This window comes from Aythya ferina (assembly GCF_964211825.1).
Source record: "Aythya ferina genome assembly, chromosome: 9".
NCBI lineage: Eukaryota > Metazoa > Chordata > Aves > Anseriformes > Anatidae > Aythya > Aythya ferina.
The window spans coordinates 22,177,056-22,190,270 of record NC_140305.1 but is presented as its reverse complement, the minus strand read 5'-3'; the positions used below and the strand labels follow the sequence as shown (position 1 = coordinate 22,190,270).

The 13,215-nt window shown below is 37.3% G+C and overlaps 1 protein-coding gene across 14 annotated transcripts in view; it reads left to right on the top strand.

Annotated features, from left to right (window-relative positions):
• NAALADL2 (N-acetylated alpha-linked acidic dipeptidase like 2) overlaps nucleotides 1-13,215 on the top strand; it is a 433,689-nt gene that overhangs the window by 138,257 nt on the left and 282,217 nt on the right. The window contains exon 1 of one of the 14 annotated variants that reach the window (XM_084529572.1): nucleotides 8,791-8,822. The exons of 12 other annotated variants lie outside the window; for them this stretch is intronic. The gene's annotated coding sequence lies outside the window, so the exon portion shown is untranslated. One more of the 14 variants, XM_084529571.1, reaches the window with a different exon arrangement.

Below are 13,215 nucleotides of genomic sequence, written 5' to 3'. Positions count from 1 at the left end.
ATCGTGCGTGCTCAGCAAACATCCGCCCCCCAGCCCGCAATTATGTGTTAGTCAGGTGAACCCACGCGCTGCCAAGGAGAATTTAGAGGGGTTAGAAGAAAAGCAGTCAGGCTGCAGTTTTAGTCTTTCCCATGCAAAATTTATAGGAATAACCCGAATATGGCCTTCCAGTAGGAACAGCAATTCGTTGTTTAAATACTGATCCAAGTAAGAAATAGTTGCATTGTGGCATAGATTTTTATTTTTTATTATTCTCCAGACAATACAGATCTTCAAAGACGCATGCAAGCCTGTGTGGCAATCCTTGCTCGTTGTTCTTTTATACTTCCAGGCCCTAATGAAAACAGACTAGAGCAGTAAATCGCTGTTCTGTCTCCTTCTGACTTGCCTTCTGTTTTTTGCATTCTCAGTCCAGACTTTTTAATAAAATGGATTTATGTGGTGAGGCTGTCTGTAGGTGCATGTTTTTGTGTTTAGCAGTAGTGAGAGCAAGCTCATGGTTTGCTCAGGAAAAGGATCCCAACAGCAGGTGGAGCAATGAACTATTTACATTGCTGTTCTGACAGCATGTGCTTCTTTATTTCTTACTTGCTCTGTCTCCTTTGCTCAGGCTGTTCTGATCAATTGTCAAACATCTGCCTGCCAAAAAAAAAAAAAAAGAGTTTCTCTTCTCTGGTTGGAAGATTGTGTTATTTCAGTTATAGGAAATTTACCAGCTCTTGTAGAAATGGAAGGAGAAGGGGCACAAATTCTAACAGCTATTGATTGATAACAGATGTATGTTCAACAGGATGGAAGATAACCCCTCTTCCCATGGCTGTGATGGATAGGGCGCTTGCTATTTCTTGTTTCCTCGGGAGCAGTGCCGGGCACCTGCGCTTGGCTGCAGTGGATGTTACCCGAGCATTCCCACTGACAGCACGGCAGTGAGCATGGACCAGGTCTCTGCTGCCAGTCACGTCCCTACTCCTGCTGCTGCTTCCTCCTGCCTTTCTGCAGCAGCAAACAGCCATTTCAGAAGGATCCTTTTTCCCCTGTTTCTTTTATTTTCTTTCTTTGTGTGGGCTGACTTTAATTGATGTATGTTCCTAGAAAAGAACAGATCCTAGAAAAATCAGCCCAACAGGCACAGTCTCTTTATCAATTACTCTGCTTAATGTTGAAAGTATCCAGCAGAGTGTATAATCCAGTGTTTCAGTCTATTAGTAAATCAGTGTAATCCAAAGCAGACATAAACTGCACAGGGACAACGTGGGGAACGGGATCTTTAAAGCCAATGCTTTAAATTTATGGCTTTAAAGCCATAGCATCAGCCAGCACTTAAGAAGTTATAATGAAAAGTACTGCTAAGAGAGTAAACCAAAGGCTGGTTTGCTTTTTAGTGTCATTGTGAATAAAAGGGACTCCGCTTTTATAGACAACATCATGAAAAAGTATCGCTGGCCTACCGTGGTGCTATTGTGATTTTGTGTGCCTTGGCTATGTGTAGTTAGGTAGCTAACTCTACTAGGAAGGAGAGAGGAAAAATACAAAGAGGCGAAAGAAGAGATTGATAGTAGAACTAGCAGGGAGCCTCACAAAACAGAGTAATTCCTAATCTGCTCGCAGAGGAATCCTGAAGCGTTTCAGATTCTATCTGCAGAACACAGGCAGTAAGATTGGTTCAGGTTTTTGTACTCTTCTTTGTGCTTGTCTTGTACAAGTCATTGTTGCTTAGTAGTTTTTTTTTTTTTGACATGTATTTGATCCATTTTGTTATTTGCTTTTGGATGGAGAAATCTGCATTTATTTTTAAAGGCTCTCTGTCACTTTTCATCCCCGTTGTGTCCTGGTATTTCTCTTCAATTTCACACTGGGTTTATACATAACTACACTTTAGTATTAGAGCAGACTTCTTCATACAAAGGCCACGTTACTTGCAGAGCATTTGAACTGTCATGAGCTAGACAGGAACAGCTAGCTGGATGTTTACTTTTGGTGGGCTGGCAGGTGTTTTCCTGGGTTAGCAATAAGGACTAAACTAACATACAGGTTGTCTTCCTTCAGGAAGTATTGTGCTTTTTTGGTTTGGTTTGTATTGTGCTCAGCACCCCCAGCAATAGCCAGTGGCCCAGCAGTGCAGTGAAATCAGAAGGGCTGGATGCTCTCAGGGCATTCAGGCCCAGGTAAGTCATGCTAGTAATTACTGCAAGCATTCAGTGAATTAAATGCTTTTCCAAACTTATAAAGGACAAATTTAATCTAGATGGCAAGTAGCTATTTGAAATCCATCTCGTCACTGCATGGTGTGGGTTGCGTAGCATTTTTTGTTTGGTGGTTGTTGGTTTTTCTGCTATTGCATACTTGAAAACCATATATAAAGATGACTGACTGCTGCTGGGTTACTGCACCCCAGAGGAAAGACATAAAAAAGAATATCTGATCAGCCTCTGAATCCGTTTTTGACCACATTCCCTGCCAGCTTCGTTTCTGGTAAATGTGCTTCCTTGGTAGCTGCTGCAACAGCCCCAGGTAGGGTGGCTGAGTCGCGGTGCTCCTGGCTGACAGGCCTGCGCGTGAGGGGAGAAGGCCGCGCGGGGACAGGGAAGTAAATTTGTTCATCTCATCAGTCACATTAAAATTACATAAGTATTGATATTACAACTTCTAAATTTCGGTGACAGTGCAGCTGAAAGAAATGCCTGCCAGCAGCAAGAAGCTAATTTAATGAAATATTTAAGCATTCAACTTAACCTTCTGATGTTGCCCTTAGATTTGGGCACTGCGCGCTTGTTGCTGGGCTGAGACTGCACTTCTGCTACCAGCAAAAAGTTGACTGGAAAGTCAAGAACCGCTCAATCCCTCAGACTTCTGCTGCTGAAAGTGAAGTTTTTCTCTTTAAATGTGAAAATGATATAGAGAATAGAAGTACAAAAAAGTATTTGTTTTAATTTGACATATCATAGCCTGTACAGGATTATTTTCGAACCTGGTACTGTTTTAAAGAATTTTCCTTGTAACTAGAAGCTGAGAAAATAACAGTGGTTGTCAGACTTTAGACAAAGATAAATATTAATGAAATGGTTCATAAAAACTACAGTAAAGCCTCCTTGGAAATTCTGTCACATTGGTTCCCTCAGTACCTGGGAGCTATTTTGTCATCCATGCAGTAGCTCAGTGTTCGGGAGGAACATAACTATGCTTTCCAGTGCAAGTTTCAAGAAATGTCTGTCCTCTGTAACGTGTCTTCTCTAACTCATTTTATAGGAAGAACTCCCTCAATTAATTTTCAAAATTATAGAATTATTTTAAATTGTATGTATTGGTCACAAACATTCATTCTGGTTTAGAATACACATCAGTGAAGGTGGTGTAAAAATCTTAGATATTTTCCATTCATGTACAGGAATGTACTGTACATGTATTATGCATGTGATGAAAATAATTACATTACCTTTAAATTTTTGGGCTTAACTATCTTTGAATGCCTCCTTAGAGCATTCCCGTAAGTGTCATCCCAACTGGGTTCCAGCCTGGTATTGTTTAAAAGGTGCTGCCCTATTGTCGATCGCTTGGCTGCTTCATGGTGTTTTTCCTTCTCAGCATATCCATACCTGTACTTTGAAGTTGCATTGTGTTAACTTAAGACGTTGTCTTCTGATCTTTTACAAAGAAATAATAATGAAAATAGTTAAGTCTTCCTGATTCCAGCTCCTCAGGCTAAACCGCCTGCTAGCTGCCATTACCTGAGGCTTTCAATCACTTGTATTTTCCCATACCGCCAAACATCAAAGGAAGTGTATTAAATGCTACTCTGTATTAATGATTAATTGTAAAGTGTAATGTAGTTTCTAGCTTTTCTTGTCTTGCTTAGAAATTCATGCATCTTTGCCTGTTTATTTGTTTAGAAACTTTGACTTTTTTAATTAAAAAAAATAAAAAATATTTTCAGGAAATTCCTATGGAACAAAGTCCGAGTAAAAGTTTTCATCTGGTTTTGGTCAAAAATCTATCCAAAATCTGAATTTTTTCTAAAAGGAGTAATTTTTTAATCCTGTGAGATGTCTCATTTATGTAATAAATATGTAATCTTTTATTTTTTTTTTTGAGAATGTAAGCAGTATGTATTTGCTTACAGTTCAAAACATTGTTCAGTGTACTAATCAAAACACACTTTCTTTGTAGGCTGATTCTGGCTGTATCCTTGACTCTGCTTCTCTGTGTTTGATTTGCCTTTTTTTTCCCCTTCCGTTGTCCTCCCTTCTCCCTTGAACACACATCCCTCAAATAAAGCCTCTTTGTGCACACAGTTAACAGTATTGACAAGCCTGTGTTTTGGGCAGAGATGTGTCCCTTGTACTTTGAGAATGCTGTCATTTCAGCTACCTCCTTCACAAAGAGACCAAGCAGTGCCTTTGCAAGTATGGTGGTTAAAAATCTCCCCGTTAAACTTCAGGGGAATTTTGTGCAAAATGCAATACTACTCTTGGTTGTTTTATTTGCACAAATTAAGAGATAACCACTAGGTTTAGAAAAGTCAGGGTTTTTTATTTATCACTTTGAGGCATGTGAAATGCCATTAACTGAAGGAATAAAAATACAAATATATGATTTTATCAGTAAAAAATAAACATGAAATAAAAAGGCTTGTTGATAACTATATAGAGGGAAAGCAGCAAACTGCATTTAAAAAAAAAAAAACCAACACACACAAAAACTATCAGTTTTATCAAGTAAAACACACTTCAAAAGTTTGCGGTGTTTTTGCATCCTAAGATCTCATTCTAAGACACTTACATAGAGATAGGATCAGTAGTACTATAACTGTATGCAGACCTGAATTTAATTTACTGCATTTACATCTTTCATCCACTCATCACTGAGAAATTGGTCCAACTTCCATGTAGTTGTGGTGAATTCAGGTTTTAGAGATAATTACTTTGCCATTTTAGAGATGAAATCGAATGGTGAATTAAACAGGAACTCTGAATTTAAATTGTAACCTGCCTTGACACTGAATGTTGCAAGTCTTTGGAGAGATAAATTTTATCTTTTTTTTTTTTTTTTTTTTTTTTTTTTTGTCCAGTTTTTATAAATTTCCTCAGGAGCTTTATCTCAAAACTAAAACAATACTGGAACAATACTTCCCAGAACTGGAACGTTTTTTTTTTTGTTTGTTTGTATTTTAATTCTTCTTTGGAAAGAATCCCCACTGCAAAGTTGCAATTGTTGCAATGAAAGCTTTTTTGATATCATATATATTTTTGCTTACTTAGTCATCTTTTGGAAGGTCTGACTCTTTTCATGGGATTCAAGATGTCCTCTGTAGTTCTAAAGTTGTTTTAATTTCACCTAAAAATAATAATTAAAAACAAAACAAAGCAAGCAAACAAACAAAAACAACAACAACAACGAAAAACAACCACCACCATAAAACTCTCTAGGAGCATAAAAGTGAAACTCTTTTCTTACCAATCGCATATACATGTTTTTCATTTGCCTACAGATTTTAATACTAACTGCAAGAACAGCAAGCTAAGTTTTGCAAATGTTTTTAATAATGTATTGAATCAAGTTTGAACCAAAAGGCTGCCTCTGTTGGAAATTTTTAGCTTTATAGCATTCAATTCTACTAATGTCTATTATAGCAACATTTTACAGCACACAAGGCTTTTACCAAAATAAGCATTTTTCCAATACTCTTGTGAAGTATAGCATTTCAGTATGCTGTGTAGAGTGTTGTGCTTTCCGATACTTATATTTATGCTTTTATATTTATTCTGCTTCAATCTTCCATCTTTTGCCATTTGACAGAGGTTATCATTGTTGTGCAGATTGTGGTAAGATTTGTGTGTGTGTATAGCCTGGTTTGCTTTCTGTAGCAGTCAGAACTTCTCTAGAATAGCTTGTTTGTGCCTTAATTCTGGAAGGTTGGTATTGTTGCATTTAGGAGGAATTTTTCATTTCTACATTTAATTTTCTCCTGGTTTGCGTTGGCTGTACCTGATACCATGTTATTTCTTAGATCTCCTATTGGTTTATAATGTTGCTGTTTGGTACTGTCCTTTTGGATTTATCCACTGCTGTAGAGGAGTAACCTAGAAAACAGTCGATGGTAGGTCAGCTTCTTCTAATAGGTGCACAGGAGCCTCAATATTGCTGGAGAGACGTATCAGATCTGAACAGCCAGAGCAGCAGTCACTGAGCATCTTCTCATTGTTAGCAGTGTTGTACGAGCTTTTGGTTTTAGTCTGGCTTGACAAGCTTTTGCTTTTCCTTCTGTTTTTGTCACTGCTGAGCCTTTCTTTCTTGAATATACTCATTACTCTGTTCATGACAAATTGAATTAAGAATTTTTGCTAAGGCCAGACTTGTAATGGTGTCTAAAAATAATTTCAAGATCAACAGTGTAATGTCTTTCAGTAATTGTTAAATACTAGTGAACTGACTAGGCTAAAATAAGAATCAGGCCAATTAAACCTCTGTTTGAGGATAGTGATGCTTGTAATTAGAGATGCACAGGAAATGTTTCTCCCTCTCACTCCCCATCACTTTCCTCCTTTATTTTTTCCCCCTACAAGACATCAGAAAGTGAAGGGATATATATCCTATATATCCTTTTCTTCTCAACATGTCGTTAGCACAAAAGCCTTAACAGAGCAAATGGAGAGATTACTTCTAATTTGAGATCACCTTTTCCTCGTCAGCTACTGCTAAAGCTGTTATTTGTACTTTTAAATATTGTTCACTTAATGAAAATTCACAGTTACAGAAGAAAGGTGAATGGCTTTGATGTAAAAAATAAAATATATTTTATATATTAAATATTATATATATATATACACACACACACACACTACCAGGCTTAAATGTTTTATGAACTTGTGTCATATGAAGCCTTGGGAAATCTTGTGCTCATGAATGCTTTCACAAATTATGTTTATCTTGTATGTGCACAGGAACAAATTATTATTATTATTTGTCTTCAGGGTATCTGAGAGTGGGACTATTCTTGCCAGTTCATTTTGAGCTAAGAAATATATCAATAGGACTTGAGACTTTGCAAGGTCACTTCAAATGGGTAGAGTTGTATGAAATTTCTTGTTGAGACTTGAAAGTGGATGAAATTCAAGTAGTTTTATCCCTTCAGTGTGATGTGAATTTCTTACTAGTTCAGGATAAGTAAATAAAAAGACTAGTAGAAGTGTCACAGAAGTGATTAAAATTTTCTTCCAGGTTTTGCTGTTACAGAAAGGGAAAGAAAACCATAGTTTTGGAAAAAGTAAAGACCAATTACATTTAGTTAAAATTTGCACTTTCCTTTTTACCTCTTTCCCCACAGAAAAAGTGTTAGAGTTACATTCTGTTGAATGAGTTGTTCGGAAAATATGAGAGTGAAATATCTGAGCCAGTTACATGCAGCTTAATTATAGCATTATATGTTGGATGCTTTCCAATACTAGCAGCAATGTCCCTGTCCCTCCCAGCTGCAACTCAGGAACCTGTAAAACACAATATCGAGTCATTTTGAATTTTAGGATATGTTTCTTTTTCTGGTTCTGGAGATGGTGCAATTCTTAGGAGGTTTTCTCACTTCTCATCTTCACGTTTCAAAACCAGGGAGATGATCACTGTGAAATAGCGGATTTGGGAAGTTTTTATAATCTCAAAAAGTTTTTGAGATTTTTTTTTATGGTACTTAATAGTTCTAGTGTTTCAAGCAATGACAACAGAAGCAAAACCATGCAGCTATGAGTAATTTGCCATTTCCCAATAACTTCCAAACAGATTCCAGTGGGTTTGTCATAACTTTCACAATGACTTTGAAGAGTATTCAAATGTACCTCTCATGTTGAAACACTGTTAGACTCAGGTTTCCCACACATCTGCCAGTAGTGTGTCCTAGTTAGTCCTCTGCAGGGCATTCCCAGACTGATGTGTGAGAATTTGGTGGTTAAACCACTCCTGTTTCTCCCATGTGGCTGCCAAACCAGTTGTTTTAGCTATCAACTTTCTCTTTTAATCTTCGCTGTCTTGGTTATCCACATGTACTAAAAAATGCATGTTATTAACTCAGATGATGACAGAAGTACTGAACGTAAACTTGTCTAAACTGGGTATGTAATTTGAAATTTGTAAGGGGAATTTTCAAGTGGAAGCAAATTTTCCACCAATGCTGTTGTAGGTTCTGTTAGCTTTTCAATCCATATTTGAAAATGAAAATTATATTTTCTCTTCAATCCTGTGTCAGAGGGACTTTTTAAATACAAATAATATTACATTTAATTTATTGCCAATAAGGAAGTAAGATTTACAGGGAACACCGTATAAGTGGAATCTAACTTGGTATAATAATATGGAGGAATGCTATAAGCAATAAGTCCTGGAGGATCTGCTGAAAAAACACTCAGAATGACCCCACATATAGACCACAAAAAACTTGCAGTACAAACGCGAGACCTGTAGTAGAAGACCAAATACTGCAACTATTACACGTTATAATGCCAAAAGGAAAGAGCAAAAAAGCAAGGGCATTGTTCTGGTTACTTGCAGTAGAAGCACGTTACATAGTTTTCAAGCCACCCTAGGAGTGGACAATGGAGATGGAAAACGAGAAGAGACATCAGTGCCCTCTGCAAGTCTTGAGATAACGTGTTTCTTCTCTATAGCATTGACCATATTAATAAATGTCAAAGGCTAATTCTTAATGAGCAATCCCTAAGACTCACTGCAGCTGTGGGGAGCTTTCTCATTATGATCATGCAGGGCTGTTTCTAGTTTGGGGGGTGGTGAATAAAAGCTTTACTGATTAGAGATCTTGGAGAAAACCACTGCTAGTGAAGGTACGCTGAGCTAGAGCTATCAAACCTTATGTAGAAGAGCAGATGCCACAGTTTCAGTTCAGACACCAAAGGAAACTGCCATTCATTTCAGCATTATTGAAGGGCTTTCTTTTCCTCTCAGCCCATGATATTGCATCTCGATGCCTGTGGAGTACATCGACTGCCTCTTTGCAAAGTAATGGAGTAGATTTAGTCCTTAAAGTAGATGCCTTGTTCAAGCTGTGGGTGAAGCTTTTTTAGGGTTTTGAGAATGGTAAGGATGAGCGAAGATCTTATTTTCCATTAGTTCATTCCAATTGTGTTTGTGAGTTGGCTTTAGCTCAGACTTGGCAATTGTTTTCAGACATTGTTGGGTAAAACTGCAAATCTATAAATCAAATCTAGGGTTGTTAAAGCTAAAAATATTTTATACTTCCCTTGTGGATTTGATAAGACTACTCTTATAGTCTTTCTTGCTTGCAAATTATATAATTAACTTAGTTTGTGTGATCAGCTTTCTCTAATATTCTTTAAAATCACTGCAAAATAACAGACATAGGAGTAGTAATCACAGAAGTAATGGGGAATTACAATTCCTGTAAGTGTTCTAGCTAATGTATACTTAATTTGGTGATATATCTTTGAAATGTTAGGAGTCTTTTTTTTTTTAACTCATCTTTTGATATTAAATGGAGAATGTGTCCTTTAAAAATGAGTATTGGTGGATAATAGGAGTAGCAATAGAGGAAACCATAAAATATATGCTCAAGATGCAGTGAGAAAAACAATAGGGCCACAGGTAGCACTCAACTCTTGAAGGTCCATTTCTACATTATTAAACTAAGCATGAGACTAGGCTAAAGTGCAATTTAAACATAATTAATCTCAAATAAATACTTGGTAGCAGCATAATCTATGCAAATCTATGTAAATAGGTAGTTATGGTGAATTAGAATGTAATAGTACTGAATGGACTACTCAGGATTTCATTAACTAAAAAAGACTGAAGACCCTCTTTACTAAGAAAAAATACCCTTCTTTCTATACCAGTTGATTTAGGTTGTTAATTTGAGAAGCTAATCATTAATCATAATAATTGGAGACAGATTTAGTGAGTTTTCGTGCATTTTCAACTAGACTACTAGTTATGTAATCCAATGTTTATTAATATAAACAAAGTAAATTAGAAGCATGCTACTTTTGCTAAAGAGGCAAAAACTTCAGGAACTTTCCGTGATCCTCCCAAATTCCATTAATTTAACAATGATATGTTGTTCTTGGTAGTTTTGCTTTTTCTGATCTGTTTCCTTCCTTTCCACCCACTGCATTCAAAGTGCCACAGTTTAGCCCAGATGCACAGAAGGCTGTGTCTTTAACTGTGCTTCCAGTTACCTAATCTGCACAGATTGATATTTGGGTGGAGAAGTGAGTAGAGAGAGCTTATCAGCCATTGGTAGCCGTATATTCTTATTTTGTACGTAGTTCCATGAGTAAGCTCTTGTCCTTCATTCATCTGGAGGCTTTGAGCCAGGATTGCCAGCGCATCGAAGACTTGACGTGTATGGAGGCTCCCACCCCGGCGTGGCACAGCAGCCTGCCTGCGAGAACAGAAACGCCGGGTACAGCCATGTATCTGTGCTGCTCACAGGTAGGGGGGAGTGAATTTTTAGTCTGCTCAAGGTGTGAAAGCTAAGTCTCCATTTCTAGCTTTGCTTCAGAGAAGGTGGCATGTGATGGAGTAGTGAAGTGAAGAGGACAGAGGTTTTCTCACACTCGTTAGTGTTTCATATTTGTTCCTTTCCTAAGGCCTTTGGCAGTCTGGGTTTTCCCACTCTGTGGTTCACGTGTCAGATTAGCACTTGGTTGTAGCAAGATGTTCACGTGCCTGGACTCCTGCTTAACCTTTCCCTGGGGTTTGGGCAAAAGTTCTGTGGGTCCGTATATGCATGTCTGCATGTGAAACAGATCTTTCCAGGGGTTTATTGGCCTTGTGAGCTGAAGCACCTTTACTGAGACATGTGGGAAGTGAAGGGGGGGAAGAAAATAAATCGGATTTCTTGAGATTTAGAAGCATTAAGATTTAGAATCAGTTTCTCATTATAAACCTTGTTTCAACACTTACTGAAATGCATGGTTCCTCTGATGGCCTGCTTGACCCATGGGGATTCAAATTCTAGTTTATCTCTTTCATAGTTCTCTTTTTAAAAAAATAGGAATAAAATAATGCAAGTTTCACAAGGTTGGAAGATTGCTGGTGCCTGAAGAGTCCAAACTGAAATAAATTGTAAACCTATGTGCATGTAGCAGCTGGGGAAATCTACAAGTATGTTCATGTCGCTTTCCTACTTCCTCCTCCAAAAATCACAACCCAAACTGATGCACAAATCTGAAAGAGTTGTCTGCTTTTCATTCTTTAAAGTATCTTTTTTTTTTTTCTTTTAAAAATTCCCTTTGTCTGCCCCCCCCTGAAATTGAAGAGACTTTTTTTTATTAAGGGGTGGTTCTTGACATCTTCTCACTTTTTTTTTTTTTTTTTGGATATACATGCTTAGCTCTGTATTGAAAATGACATTGCAAATCTAAATACTATTAGAAAACTTCAGAACTCACTTGGGAGGAGAAAGTGTAAGGAAAGCAGCAACTGCTGTATTCATGGCTTTTGAATAGCAGTTTCTTATGATGCAAAATAGTAGACGGTGGTAATAAAGAAAATAATTTCCTATCCAATCCAGCCTCCTTCTTTTAAATCACCTGACAAAAATGTTACGAAGAAGTAGTTGCGTGACATGTGTTCATCAGTCACTCCAGTTATTCCGCAGAAGCTTTCCAGCGAGCAAGTTATGAAATAAGAGCGGCTTTGCAGTGGAAGCTCCTTAGGGTAGGTGGTTTCAGTTTTGCCTCCCTTGATTTGAGTAAGGCAGGCCTGTTTGCAGTCATGAATTCTTGTGGAGCATGCCTTCACATGCAACTTTTTCATACCTTTTTGGATCATCTTGAAAGAAAGAAATACCTGTAGTTGACCTACTTAATCTATGTAATTATTTTACTTTGCTAGGGTGTATGCACATCTTGTTCTCATCTCCATATTTTTTTGCAGCTTGGCAGTTGTTTCATAAGTTGTTAAAAATACCATCTGGCTAGTAATGGGAACTTGGGCTTAGCGTTTCTGCTGTTACAATTACTGGCCAGAACAATAGAGGCAGAAATCAGACTACTGCTTTACAAAGTCAAAGCTCAAACACTGCTTCCTCAGAAATCCTATTGGATTAATTGAGATCTTTTTAACAACAATTAGTAAGGCAAACTGAGTCCTGCTGAAAGGGAGTGAAATGTCAGTGGTTATTGGTTCTAGTTAAAGTGCACCCATTTCTCAATAATCAAAGCTTAATGGTGCAGCATCTCTTAATTTATGAATTTATTAAGAGACTTAGATCCAATGACTATCTTGTGTTTCTTTTTTTGCAATGTCAGTTTTGCATGTTTCTTGTTTCCTGACTCAAAAGCAACAATATTATTTAAATCTCCAGAGTCAAATTCTGAATCAAATTGCATCCAAGTAGGGTTAAATAAAGAGGGCGCAGTTCTGTAAAATCCTGTATACCGTAATCAAACAAAACTTGCATTAAAATATAACTACTTTTTAGGTATGCAGACTCTAATGGCATCTAGTGATTTGGTTATAGCACTTTTGACCCTGGTGCTTTGCTTCACATTTTTCTTCTAAATGTTGCTTTCATGAAGTTGCCCTAATATATTCTTTCCTCTGTTTTTGAAAGTGTCGCTTTGCCCCTTAGCTATCATAGGGAAACAGCTGTGATTTAAGACATCAGCTTTGCTATTAACATCAAGTGGCTGCATAACAACTATGAATCATTTTTATGAATGTGTTCTGACTAAATCATAGGACTCATTAGGTGTGGATGGATGGGTATCTGAGAAAATGATATAGGTAATAGGCTGTCTTCTAAGATAATGAAAAAGTTTTCACCTTCACTTTCCTTTATATGCTTTGCCCTAGGAATGGTCGCTTTCTAATACAAATAGTTGGAAACACACAGCTGAAAATGAGTCTATCATTTTAAAGGCAGTCATATTCACAAGAAAAATCCATGTGATTGAGTGATAATTATTCACAATAGGGATTTCTGTGACAGAGTATTTTATCAGACAGGCAAATTAAGTTTTTTTGTAGGTTTTTTTTTTTTTTTTTTCCCTAGTTGGAAACTCTCTTGCATCTGTTGGCCTGGAAAGAATTGTCCCTGGTGTTCTCTTAAGAAGGCATGGAGATTTATTGTAGTGAACTGCACAGAAATGTGCAGAAAACAAATATCCTGAATTTCGGTTTTGCCGTAACAGCCCCTTAAATAGTATGTGTTCCTTCTACATACTGTCTGCGTGGGGGAGTAATCTTTTC